This window comes from Gopherus flavomarginatus, chromosome 1, assembly GCF_025201925.1.
Source record: "Gopherus flavomarginatus isolate rGopFla2 chromosome 1, rGopFla2.mat.asm, whole genome shotgun sequence".
Taxonomy (NCBI): Eukaryota; Metazoa; Chordata; order Testudines; family Testudinidae; genus Gopherus; species Gopherus flavomarginatus.
In genome coordinates, this window is record NC_066617.1 from 344,751,093 (window position 1) to 344,764,002 (window position 12,910).

General features: G+C 42.0%; 1 long non-coding RNA gene across 2 annotated transcripts; it reads right to left on the reverse strand.

Annotated features, from left to right (window-relative positions):
- Positions 1-2,012: 2,012 nt before the first annotated feature.
- On the reverse strand, positions 2,013-7,399 carry LOC127046017 (uncharacterized). Of its 2 annotated transcripts, none has more exons than XR_007772895.1 (2): positions 7,236-7,399; positions 2,013-2,565 (listed from the first exon to the last, which is right to left on the reverse strand). It is a non-coding gene; the product is annotated as an uncharacterized LOC127046017 (long non-coding RNA). The 2 variants fall into 2 exon arrangements; XR_007772896.1 differs by having other exon boundaries at positions 2,013-2,568.
- Positions 7,400-12,910: the final 5,511 nt, after the last annotated feature.

Here is a 12,910-nt window from a genome sequence, read left to right on the forward strand (position 1 = left end):
GGCCTCCACCCCAGCATCTCTAGCTGGAGGGGGGTAGGGTCCGAGTTAACCTTAGTCCATCAACTCCTCTTACAGCCAGGTCCCTTACAAGTGAGGTCCTCTTTACATAGAACCCTCTTCTGGAGTCGGGGCTTTTGTCATCACTAGGAGAAGGGTCTCTCTTCTTAGGTCAAGGTCTCCAGAGGACCAACCCTCACAACCCTTCGTCAGAACAACATCAGTTTCTCTGATTTGGCCCTCCTGCTGCTACCTGGTGAAGTCTTTTCATAAGGACTAGGTTTTGCTGAGACTTGGCATTCATAGCTCGTCCATTCCCCTCTAGGAGCACTCTTCTTCCTTAGTTTCCTTTGCTGGGGTGCTCCCTCAACAGATACCCCAAGAAGCCTTCCTCTAGAAACTTCCCTCTCCCTGGGAGCTCTGTTCTTGAGGGAGATCCAACTAGTAATAATTTCATAGCCAGCTCCCCAAAGGTATTTTCCCCAGGTGCTTCTTCCCTGTGCCCTTTCTGGTCTGAGCCCACATAAACTCTGTAATGTAACTAAGTACTTCCTCACTACTTAGGCAATCACTCATCCCCAGATGGATCTGGGCTAGTGCATTCTCTTTAGCCGAGCCTGTGAATGCCTGACCCCCCTCAAGGACCAGCTCTGCTGGGACAGAGCCCAGTGAGATCACGCAGAGCTTTTCACATAAAACAGAATAAAAGTAATGGTTAGATTTTCCTCTCACTTACTCGGGGAGAATCTTGATTTATTTCCCACATTTGCAAAGCTGCAAATAAGAGCAGAATTTGACCTAGTGCCTGTATTATGCCCACTTGCTGTCACAGATGTCATAATGTAAGCGTCTGATTTTCTAAGGAATTGATCCTGCCAACTGCTTTGCTTAATGCTGCAAAGTGCTGAGTGTCCCCAGTTTCTACTTGCTTCCTTGGCAGTCGAGGACAGTTAGAACCCCATAAAACTGGGCCCAAAAGGAAGTCTGTTCACCTTCTATTTCTTACCATATGCTGCATGAGGACTCTGGGGAATTATCTCCTCTAAATATATAGAGGTTCCAGAGCCATTGCTGGTCATCCAAGGTCTGCATGATGTAATCCCACCACTCTATGCTTGCCTCCTACATAGGGTGGCCAGGTGCCTGGTTTTTGACTGGAAAGTCTGGTTACTGCAGGCAGGGAGGCACTGGGTCATCACCCATGCCAGTCTCTACTCAGCTGGTATCACCTCCTACCTGCGCCAGGTGGCTGCGGCTCCCAGTCCCAGCTCCGTAGGCGAGTCCCTCCTGACCTGGGGGGAGAGGGGTGTGAGAGAGGAAAAGCAGCGAGCGATGGGGGAAGAGGTGTGGCTGGGGCGGTGCCTCAAGGGAAGAGGCACGGTGGGCCAGAGCCTTGAGGGGAAGGGGCAGGGGAGGTTCCAGCACTCTTGCTGGAGTGTCTGATTTTTAAATATTACCAAGTTGACAACCCTAGTCCTACAACATAACTACAGGTCAGCATAGGGGAATTGCACAGCTGGCTCTGCCCTGTCTGCATGATCTCCCCACCAAGACAAGCCACCCCCTTCTTATGGCAACAAGCCTCTGCTGAAATGCCCTCCATCACATCTCATACCCTGTCTTATTGGATTTACTTGAAATGAGTGTTGCATTAATGCCCTTGTAACGATGCGGCCTCTGGCAGGACATAACAGAGTATTAATTCAAAACAAATTGCTTAGAGCAGAGCAGTTTCAGCCCAAGGCTGGGTGTCCTTTATTAAGGCACACCAAACCAGCCAAACAGAGGACTTCGGTTTTACCCCACTGACTAACCAGAAGTCATACAAGCAATTCCCTCAGATACTCCAATTCCCTTGCATCACCACCAACACCACTCCTTATGGGGATGAATGGTTATGAAAACCAATACCCCAGTAAAAGAAAAAAGGTTCTCCCAATCCCAAAGGGCTAAGCCCCAGACCCAGGTCAATACATAAGTCAGATCTTACCCACAAATCACACAGTTGCCAATCCTTAGAATCTAAAATCTAAAAGTTTATTCATAAAAAAGAAAGAAATATCAACGAGAGTTAAAATTGGTTAAATGGAATCAATTACATACAGTAATGGCAAAGTTCTTGGTTCAGGCTTGTAGCAGTGATGGAATAAACTGCTGGTTCAAATCAAGTCTCTAGAGTACATCCACAGCTTGGTCAGTCCTTTGTTCAGAGCTTCAGTTTGCAGCAAAGTTTCTTCAGAGATAAGAAACAGGATTGAAGACAAAATGGAGGGTTTTCCAGGGCCTTTTATGTTCTCTGCCACGTGGAAGGATACCCCTTTGTTCTTACTGAGGAAAATCACAGCAGCAAGGTGGAGTTTGGAGTCACATGGGCAAGTCACATGTCCATGCATGACTCACTTTACAGGTAGAGCAGCCATTGCTCACATGCTACCTTGAATGTTCCCAGGAAGGCTCTTAGATGTGGATTGGAGTCTTCCAAGGTCCATTGTCAGTTAAGTGTTTCTTGATTGGGCACTTAATCTGAAGAGTCCCTTCTCAATAAGCTGGCTAAATGCTTCACTGGTGCTACTTAGAATCAAACACATTGAGATACAAGTACATAGCCAATATTCATAACTTCAAATACAAAAATGATACACATACAGACAGCATAATACTAACCAGCAAATTACAACCTTTCGATAGACTCCTTACTTGATCTCCTTTGTATAAGATTTGGTGCCACTATATGACCTTGGTTGCAACAATGATCTATACGGTCACACTTCATATTAATGTCACAGCCTTTTTACTGGGAAGAAAAAGCATCCTGAGCTGGAGCCATGCTTTGCTACCAGCTGGAATGGAGGCTACAGAGTTGCTTTAGGTTACTGGGTTGGTTGACTAAGAACCGTTCCACACAGGAGTCCAGGAAGGACCAACAAGTTTTATCCACAATACATTGAAAAACAATTCATAGAGTGGCACAGCTTGCTAATATGCTTGGGATATGCTTCCAGAAAACCTAGTGCTTACCCTGGTTTAGTGCAGTGCCAGTGTGGCTGCAGCTACATGGATATGACAGGGTAGGCCCACTGCTCAATGAGGAGGGAGAAACAGTAACACGAAACTTGGAAATGGCAGAGATGCTTAATGACTTCTTTGTTTCGGTCTTCACTGAGAAGACTGAAGGAATGTCTAACATAGTGAATGCTTATGGGAAAGGGGTAGGTTTAGAAGATAAAAGAGCAAGTTAAAAATCACTTAGAAAAGTTAGATGCCTGCAAGTCACCAGGGCCTGATGAAATGCATCCTAGAATACTCAAGGAGTTAATAGAGGAGGTATCTGAGCCTCTAGCTATTATCTTTGGAAAGTCATGGGAGACGGGAGAGATTCCAGAAGACTGGAAAAGGGCAAATATAGTGCCCATCTATAAAAAGGGAAATAAAAACAACCCAGGAAACTACAGACCAGTTAGTTTAACTTCTGTGCCAGGGAAGATAATGGAGCAAGTAATTAAAGAAATCATCTGCATACACTTGGAAGGTGGTAAGGTGACAGGGAATAGCCAGCATGGATTTGTAAAGAACAAATCGTGTCAAACCAATCTAATAGCTTTCTTTGATAGGATAACGAGTCTTGTGGATAAGGGAGAAGCAGTGGATGTGGAATACCTAGACTTTAGTAAGGCATTTGATACGGTCTTGCATGATGTCCTTATCGATAAACTAGGCAAATACAATTTAGATGGGGCTACTATAAGGTGGGTGCATAACTGGCTGGATAACCATACTCAGAGAGTAGTTATTAATGGCTCCAAATCCTGCTGGAAAGGTATAACAAGTGGGGTTTCGCAGGGGTCTGTTTTGGGACTGGCTCTGTTCAATATCTTCATCAACGACTTAGATGTTGGCATACAAAGTACGCTTATTAAGTTTGCAGACGATACCAAACTGGGAGGGATTGCAACTGCTTTGGAAGACAGTAAAAATTCAAAATGATCTGCACAAATTGGAGAAATGGTCTGAGGTAAACCAGATGAAGTTCAATAAAGACAAATGCAAAGTGCTCCACTTAGGAAGGAACAATCAGTTTCACACATACAGAATGGGAAGAGACTGTCTAGGAAGGAGTATGGCAGAAAGATCTAGGGGTCATAGTGGACCACAAGCTAAATATGAGTCAACAGTTTGATACTGTTGCAAAAAAAGCAAACGTGATTCTGGGATGCATTAAGAGGTGTGTTGTAAACAAGACACGAGAAGTCATTCTTCCGCTCTACTCTGCGCTGGTTAGGCCTCAACTGGAGTATTGTGTCCAGTTCTGGGCACTGCATTTCAAGAAAGATGTGGAGAAATTAGAGAGGGTCCAGAGAAGAGCAACAAGAATGATTAAAGTTCTTGAGAACATGACCTATGAAGGAAGGTTGAAAGAATTGGGTTTGTTTAGTTTGGAAAAGAGAAGACTGAGAGGGGACATGATAGCAGTTTTCAGGTATCTAAAAGGGTGTCATCAGGAGGAGGGCGAAAACTTGTTCAACTTAGCCTCTAATGATAGAACAAGAAGCAATCGGCTTAAACTGCAGCAAGGGAGATTTAGGTTGGACATTAGGAAAAAGTTCCTAACTGTCAGGGTAGTTAAACACTGGAATAAATTGCCTAGGGAGGTTGTGGAATCTCCATCTCTGGAGATATTTAAGAGTAGGTTAGATAAATGTCTTTTAGGGATGGTCTAGACAGTATTTGGTCCTACCATGAGGGCAGGGGACTGGACACGATAACCTCGCGAGGTCCCTTCCAGTCCTAGAGTCTATGAATCTATGACTTACAATGTCAGTTACAGTAGCTGCTCAAACCTGGATTCCCATACCCAAATACCCAGACCTACGTGAACTCTGGAGTGAAGACACACCCTAATTTTTGTTCATGGGGTCTGCATGTGCACAAGGAAAGGCAAATATGCCCAGTCTGAAGAGAAGTATTTGTTCTCTGATCACTTCTGGTACATGACAATTTACATATAGGAAAAAGAATATGGCTAAAAATTTCACTGAGGGGACTAAAGGAGGTTACCTTTCTGTCCTAAACTGCAAATCTTGATGTAGTGGGAAGTTTACAGTAAAATGAGGTCACATGTAAAAAATAAATTTGCTTTCATTAAGAAGTTTAATCTTTATATTTTAACATTTTATTCAGCTTAGAAGTAGCCTAATGAATTTAATTTTCTGGTTTGCATGCCTAGGAAAGCAGTGTTTGCATTGTAAGAGCTACAGAGGAAGTGTAGGGTTCAGGATTTGAGTAGTATACCTTCAAATAGTTTAACCCTTTTGTGGTCCTAACTGTTTATTTTTCAGAAGCTACCAGAAATCTTGCCAGAGCAGTAGCATATAGATGTAGCTGGGCCCTACATGTTTAGTAAACATGGTTCTTTGGACCCAACTGTGCTTGTGTTTTCTTCAAAGTATGCATGTTGCAAGAGATACAACCGAAATGTTTAAATCCTGACTGTTTTCACTGAAACAAAACCACATAATGAAAACACTTTACAATATTGGGTTTTGAAAAGTTCTTACACAAATACCTGATGCAACCTTTAAACAACTACTTCACAGTATCACCAGGATTTCTAGTACAATATCGCTAATGTCCATCTCTGGTAGGTAACTGACTTTTCCACTGGCCCCCTCAGGCAGTCACATATGGTAGATCTCACAATATAACCAAAGCAAGAACATGGAGCCATCATTCATTAAAATCAGTTACGTCTAACAGTTAGTGGAGGGCACTGGACTGGAATCAGAACACCTTGATTCTTTTCCCAGTTGTGCCACTTGTCAAGAACTCAGCAACTTCTGGGCTAGGTGCCCTGGCAGCCCAATAAGCTCTGCTGGGCCCAATAAACCCACACTAAGTGACTGCACTCCCTGATTGGTAGGTAGGGCCCTACCAAATTCAGTCCATTTTGGTCAATTTCATAGCCAGAGGGTTTTAAAATTTCTCAATTTCACATTTTCAAATGTTTACAACTGAAATTTCATGGTGTTATAACCATGGGGGTCTCAAAGCAAAAAGAGGTCATGAGGACGATCACAGAGTTCTCTCACTTCTGCGTTGTCTTCAGAGCTAGTTTCTAAAGGCAGAGCAACTGCAGACCTTCCTGTGGCCAGTAGAGGTGCCCTGAGATGGGTCTGATTCCCCCTGGAGAGCAGCCATGCAGGGGAAGTCCTGTCCCTCCCCAGTGTGGTGGACTAGCAGCTGGAGCCTGGTGAACAGTAGGAGCCCCCACCTCCTGCCCTTCTGTCCCCCTTTCAATAGCTAGATTTCATAGGGAAGGTCTGATTTCATGGTCTGTGATGTGTTTTTCATAGCCATGAATTTGGTAGGGCCCTATTTATTGGACAGAAGGACCAAGAGCTCACCATTTAAGCCCATACCTACAGCCATGCCAGACCTGCTTCCTGCCCAGCCCTTGCTGCCTCTGCTGCAGCCCTAGACCCTGCCTGCCTCTGAACTCCTGATTCCCACCTTTGGCTTGCCTCCTAGCCATGCCTCCAGTTCTGCCCTCTGGGTCTGCTTGACCAGTAAGTTGCTTCACCTACACCAGACAGGCAAACACCACTGCACTGCTTTGTGACCTTGGCCAAGTCACTTCACCCTTCTGTATCTATTTCCTTTCCTGCCTTTTGCCTTGTCTATTTAAGCTGCGGAGATCAGTGGCTGTCTGCAACGGGGCTCCTGTTTTGGTTGTGTTGCCAGCTCTTTAGAGTCTTAGGATTTTGTTGCTTTTCTTAAAAGCTGCACTTCCTGGAATCCTGTGGTTGTAAGAATCTCAACTTTCATTTTAAAATAATAATTTTTAGCCCTCACAGTTGTGGAGAAAACTTGAAAATGTGAGCACAAGAGGCTCAAAAGCCAGACAGCAAGTAAGAGCCCCAATTTTTTTTTTTTTTTTTTAAAGAGCAGACTCATTTCTAAATCCTTAGGGTTGGCAATGCTCAGACAGAATAAATACAACTGATATACAAATAAATGCCAGGGGACAGTACTCATGTTGCAGAGGCACTAAGAGAGCAAACATCTAATTACCATGTTTTAAGAGCATGGAAACACAGTTAACTTGCCAGGAGTTGCATAATATCACAGCATATTTTGTTTACAGACACCACTATTCGAAAGAAATATTTTTAGCCCTGTTTATCGCATTGCCGGGTGCTCTGCAAACCTCAGCTTGCTAAGAAGCCTGAATCAGCACTTACCACCCCCATGCCTATTTGTCTTGATGCAAATGATGTCAAATGTATGGTCATTCTTTTGTACATTTTCAGTGTCTGGAGACATCCTGTCTATGCTGCAAGTGCAAGGGAAGTGCAAAGAGCCCTTGCACTCCACAGGAGAGCTCGCTTTGCTAGGAAACAGTGCTATGATTTTGCTCAGACAGATTCATTCTCACCTCTGATTGGTCACTTTCCTTTACCACTGACATCATCTTGTTGCTGGGTGGAAAACTTCTGAAGCACAGCAGTTGATACTGTTTTCAGCCAGTTGGGAAGATGACTTGCTCTCTGTTTTCCAGTGAAACCAGATTACTTCACACATAGAACTTTTGAAATTTGTTGGCAAATTGTGACGTCTAAAACGTAAATGATTCAAGTGCTGCTTTTAGATTGGTAACTCCCCCTCCACAAAAATAAAATCCAAATACATTCAAATGATACCTTTGTAAATCAGCCATTTCTCTTTGAACTCAGATGTTACATAAGGAGCAGCTGTGCTCTAGTGAGCTGAGAAAAGGACTGAGAATCAGGTGACTTGGAATCGATTGTTGATTCTGCCATTGAATTGCTTTGTGATCTTTGACAAGTCACTTTATGCATAATCTATCCTGTGTGTAAAATGAGAACGATGCATACCAATTATTAGTTATATTATGGTAGCATTTGGGGGCCTTAACCTAAATCAGGGTCCCATTGTGCAGGTGTTGTACAAACATAGTACAAAACAGTCTCTGCCCTGAAGAGCTTACAGTCTAAAGACACAAGGTTCTACAGGTTGGGAACTGAGGATGGAGAGACCAAGTGACTTGCCTACAGCCACACTGGAAGCCTGAGGCAAAGTCAGGAACTGAGCCCAGACTTCCCGAATCTTAGACTAGTGCCATAACCACAAGGCCACCCTGGTAAAACTCCCCAAGGTGCATTATATAGTGCAGAGTAGTCTATTTTTTGTTAAGGTCCAAATTTCTTGGTCAAGGTATCGTCAAGGTCCAGACTCCAGAGAAAACAATGATAAGTAAATAAAGATTTTGGGGTCCATTCAAAAGCATCTGGCAGTCTGGATTTGGTCTTCAGTCCACCTATTGACTTCCCCTGGTATAATGCTTTTCACTCCTACAAAGGCAGAGTATTGTTACATTAGAAATAATTGGCTACATTCAATCTTGGTGTAAGCAGGTGCAACTCCATTCACTTCAAGAGTGTTACACCAACTCATATCAGCAACTCATATCAGCAGAATTTGGCCCAATAATTTATGAGTTTGCCTATTTACTTTAGGGTATGCCTTACTAATGGAGGTACAAAGATGCATTTTGTAGTTCCTGCCCACTGATAGCCAGGTGCCTTATTCCTCCCCTTCCCTGCAATTTCTGCCCTGGCATCTTTTCCATGGCATCCTTTTTTTGAAATGACCCATGGTTCATGGATGCCTGAAGTATCCTGGCTTCTCCAACTAATTAATTGCTCCATTCGGCATTGCTGCCATAACAGCTTATTTTATCTTCTCAGCCTGTGACATTCTCAAAGGCAATTTCAATATCACTGTTCCTCATTATCTGTCTTGATGCTTTAATAAAGAAAAAAAAAGTCAAAACTATTGCACCAGACTGACCTTCGTGATCATTGGCTCAGCTCACTTCAAATAGTTTAGAAGGTGAAGTATGGCCTAATACTATAGGGGCCATATGGGACCCAGGTAGCAGAACTAAACTTGTTCCTTCATTTTTGCAGTTGTGCTGAAATTATAGCAACTACTTGCAATTTGTGTAGTGCATCTTAAAGTTTCCGGAGGCTGCATTTTGTGATCCATTGGATTCTTTTAATCTAAAATAAAAATGTAATTTAGACTAAGTATATGGCTGCTCTTTGGGTACAGAGAATCATAACATATAGGTAGCTGGAAATGGTTAACACAGTTCATAAATCATTTGGTGGAGTGTTTGCACAGGGACATATTTGTGCATCTGTGCAGTAGGTGTTATAGTGATGCTGGTTGGGGTATTCCACTTGATATGTAACCCCTTTGTTTTTTATTACAAATGTAACTAACTTTAGACAGCAGCTTTCAATAGCTCCTCAATATATTCCTCACATTTGCTGGTGCCTCCATTTGTGTAAAGCAGATTATAGCACCTACTATCATCCCCTTTAAATATAAATATAAGGAGCGAAGTATCGTCATTTCATATGAAGGCTGAACAGATAGTTCATCTCTACCATCTTCCTTGTATGTTGTCAAACCAATCTGATACATCTTTGATATTAACAGTTAGTTTTCAGTTATGGACCTAAGCCAGGACTGAAACCCCAAATCAGTCTACCTCTTATGCTAAGCTTTGGATCCAGATCTGAACTTTGCGGCTCAGTAAAGAGACCAAACTATAGGCAGATAATTCAAGTCCCTTTCAACTTGAGAAACTTCACATTAGAAATTGGCCTGAGCTGTTATGTTCTAGTTACCATAGGAATTTTAAAGCAGTTGGACCACACATGCAGCATAAATCAGTTTCTAGAAGAGTGGTCCAGAACCTTGGGTAATTGGTTTAAAAAAAAAATCTACATTACTGGATGTTCTTGCTTGCATATCCTTTTATCACTGTCTTAGATTAGAGATCTGACATTATGTTACCCAACGCAGCATATATTCTTCTGTTCTGACAGCAGTACAGCTACCATCATCCTTAATCATTCTAAGATGACCTGCAGGGGAACTCTTCTAGCGCAAGAAGTGAGATCATTCTCTATTTGTCACACTCCCTCAGACGCTTTTCCTTGGCAGAGGAATAAATACTCACTTCTACCAGTCATCTAGGTAGCACTAGCCTAGAATATTTAAAACTACCCAGAAAAACATGCTACCAATAACTTTTTATCAATGCTATGGTTGAGAGCAAAGTAGTCATGTCTAATATGAAGATCTTGTTTACTTTCCCCATAACTTTTCAGGTCTAGAATGTTGCCCATTAGGTGCCTCAGGGAGTAAGCTGCTCTTTTGTGGCTTATTTTCACATTGTTAACACCTTTCAGCAGACAATTTCAAAAGCACTTTGCAAAAGAAGTCTCAAATCCTGCAGGAGGATAATGGGAGGCAGATAGAGTCTGATTCTCCAGTGCCATGTGCTTTGTGAAATCCTTTACATGAATGCAAAATGCAAGAAGAGCAAAGAACAAAATGTTACCATTTGTGTGAATGGAGAATTCTGATTTGTTAGTATTTTACACTTTCTTTGCATGGTTTTAATGACTAAACAAGATGCGAGCAGTAGAGAATCAGTCCTGTAGATGTTAAGCAACTTGCACAAGGTCACCCAAGAAGTTTGTGGCAGAACCCAGAACTCAGATGTCCCACTCAGTCCCATGCTCTAGGTCTGATCCAAAGCCTACTAGAGGCAATGGAAAGACTAATTGGGGTCAGTGGACTTTGGAAAAAGATTAAATGTTTAGAACGGATGAGTTTAGTTGCTGGCACTATATCCACCAATAATGGATTCCTTGGTAACTGTGTGCCAGCATCCCCTCCAGCAATCCAGGTGTTTAATTTCTGCCTCCATTGTCTTAGTGGGCAAAGCATAAACATGATTTAGAATCAACATTTCTGTTTTTTTCATTAGAAGCCTGTTATTTGATCGAGTCGTTTTCAGTTCAAGTGTATGCTATACCAAATCAGTGAAGTTGTAGTTTCTTCAGACATGTGGCTGGTTCACTTGTGCTCCCGTAACTGAGCATTTAATGTAAGTGATCTTGCTGTAGCAGTGCACATGCAAGCTCAAAACAAATGAAATTAGGTGGCACTTTCACCAGTCATTAGTGAGAATGAGTTTTCCCTCCCTTCCCTGGGTTTGAAACAGAAGTCATATACTTATATTTGCAGACATAGCTTGTAAATATAGGGTTTATATCTCAACAAGGTTTGGACTCAATGCCTATGTCCCATTTCTCTGATTAAGTGTATACATGCCATATTTTATCATGAGGGGAAGTCACTGAAGAGGTTAGAAAGATCCTCAGTTTCTAGAAAAAATGCTTTGTCCATTAGCTAACTGAGAAGTGTCACTAGCTCAAAGAAACAGAACCTCCACTGCTCTTACAAAATGATGCCATTGTCCCGTGGCAGACTTAGTGGCCTTCTGTCTCCAGTGTTTATGGCTGATATATTGCTTGTATGGTATCACAACTGCCTGCTTTTATTTGAAGGCAATAATATCCTACACTGGAGCAATTCAGTTTTCATAAACGGATTAAGAAAAACAAGTTATTTGCCCAACAAGAACATGCATATGAATTGCCTTTGTGTAAATACAGATTACATAGAGCAAAGTGACTCCAAGCTTGTTTACCATGAACTCTCCATGAAATTCAACATTTATATACAGACAGTGAGTTGCAGCACCTTTTAGAAGAAAATAAGTTTAATTTCTCTTATTTCAGCCAGATTTTTTTCTGACAACACATTGAAATAAAAAAAGTTAAGCCAAGTGTGAACTATCTAATCTTTCGTCAGCACAAGTAATAGTTTTATCTACATTCAGTACTATTTTTTCCTAATTTGCTCAAATTGGTATTTAAATAGAGGGCTAGGTTCCACTCACTGTTTCACACAGCACTTATACCAGTGTTTCCACTGATTACAGTGGTCTACAATTTTTGAGAAGACGTCTGCTTCAGAGATAAAATGTGATATTTATTATGTATTTTGATGTGCTGAATTCAAATATGACAATTAAAACAACTGATTGGCTACTGTTTCTAAGATATTTAAGTTTTTACATTTTATGTCTATGTATATTGTGTAGATAGTAGAGTTTTAATCATAAATTGTAAACCTAGTTATCTTCATGTGTTTATGGTTGCTTTACATGATAATATTTCACCTGTCCTGTTTATGTAACACTTTAAAAATCAGAAAAAGGGTTATATAAATAAAATTTATTATGAAACAAAAGGCAAAAAACTTATGTACATAACTTAGTCCTATTCAGTGTCTACTCAGCGCTTCTTGGCTTGGAGCATCTCTTGTCACTGTCCATCAATAGTCTGCAAGCACTGATGGGCTCCATTTGCCCTGATAACCTGCCAGGAGATTCCACTGCTGTAGTCTGGAGCCCAACAGCTCTGCCTTGCTCTTGGGTAGTTCCAAATCCCTTACAAAGTCATTCAGTTCACCTTGTGTTATGAGGTGTGGTTCAGAGGAGGAGGATGGGAGAAAATGTGGGTCCTGTGACATTGATGGTTCAGGACCAGAAGTTTCATCCTCTTCCTCTTCCTCGTCTGACTCAAGTGAGAATGATTCTGGTGCATCAGGAACCGGCAGTCCTTCTCCGTGGGGTACTGGGCGTATAGCTGATGGAATGTTTGGATAATGCACAGTCCACTTTTTCTTCTTTGACACACCTTTCCCAACTGGAGGCACCATGCAGAAGTAACAATTGCTGGTATGATCTGTTGGCTCTCTCCAAATCATTGGCACTGCAAAAGGCGTAGATTTCCTTTTCCTGTTAAATCACTGCCCAAGATTTGTTGCACAAGTGTTGCAGCATATATGTGGGCCCACCTCTTGTCCTGATCTCCAATTTTGCAGCCAAAAGAAAGGTGATAGGCTTTCTTAACCATAGTGGTTAGACTGCGCTTTTGTGATGCAAAAGTCACGTCACCACAAA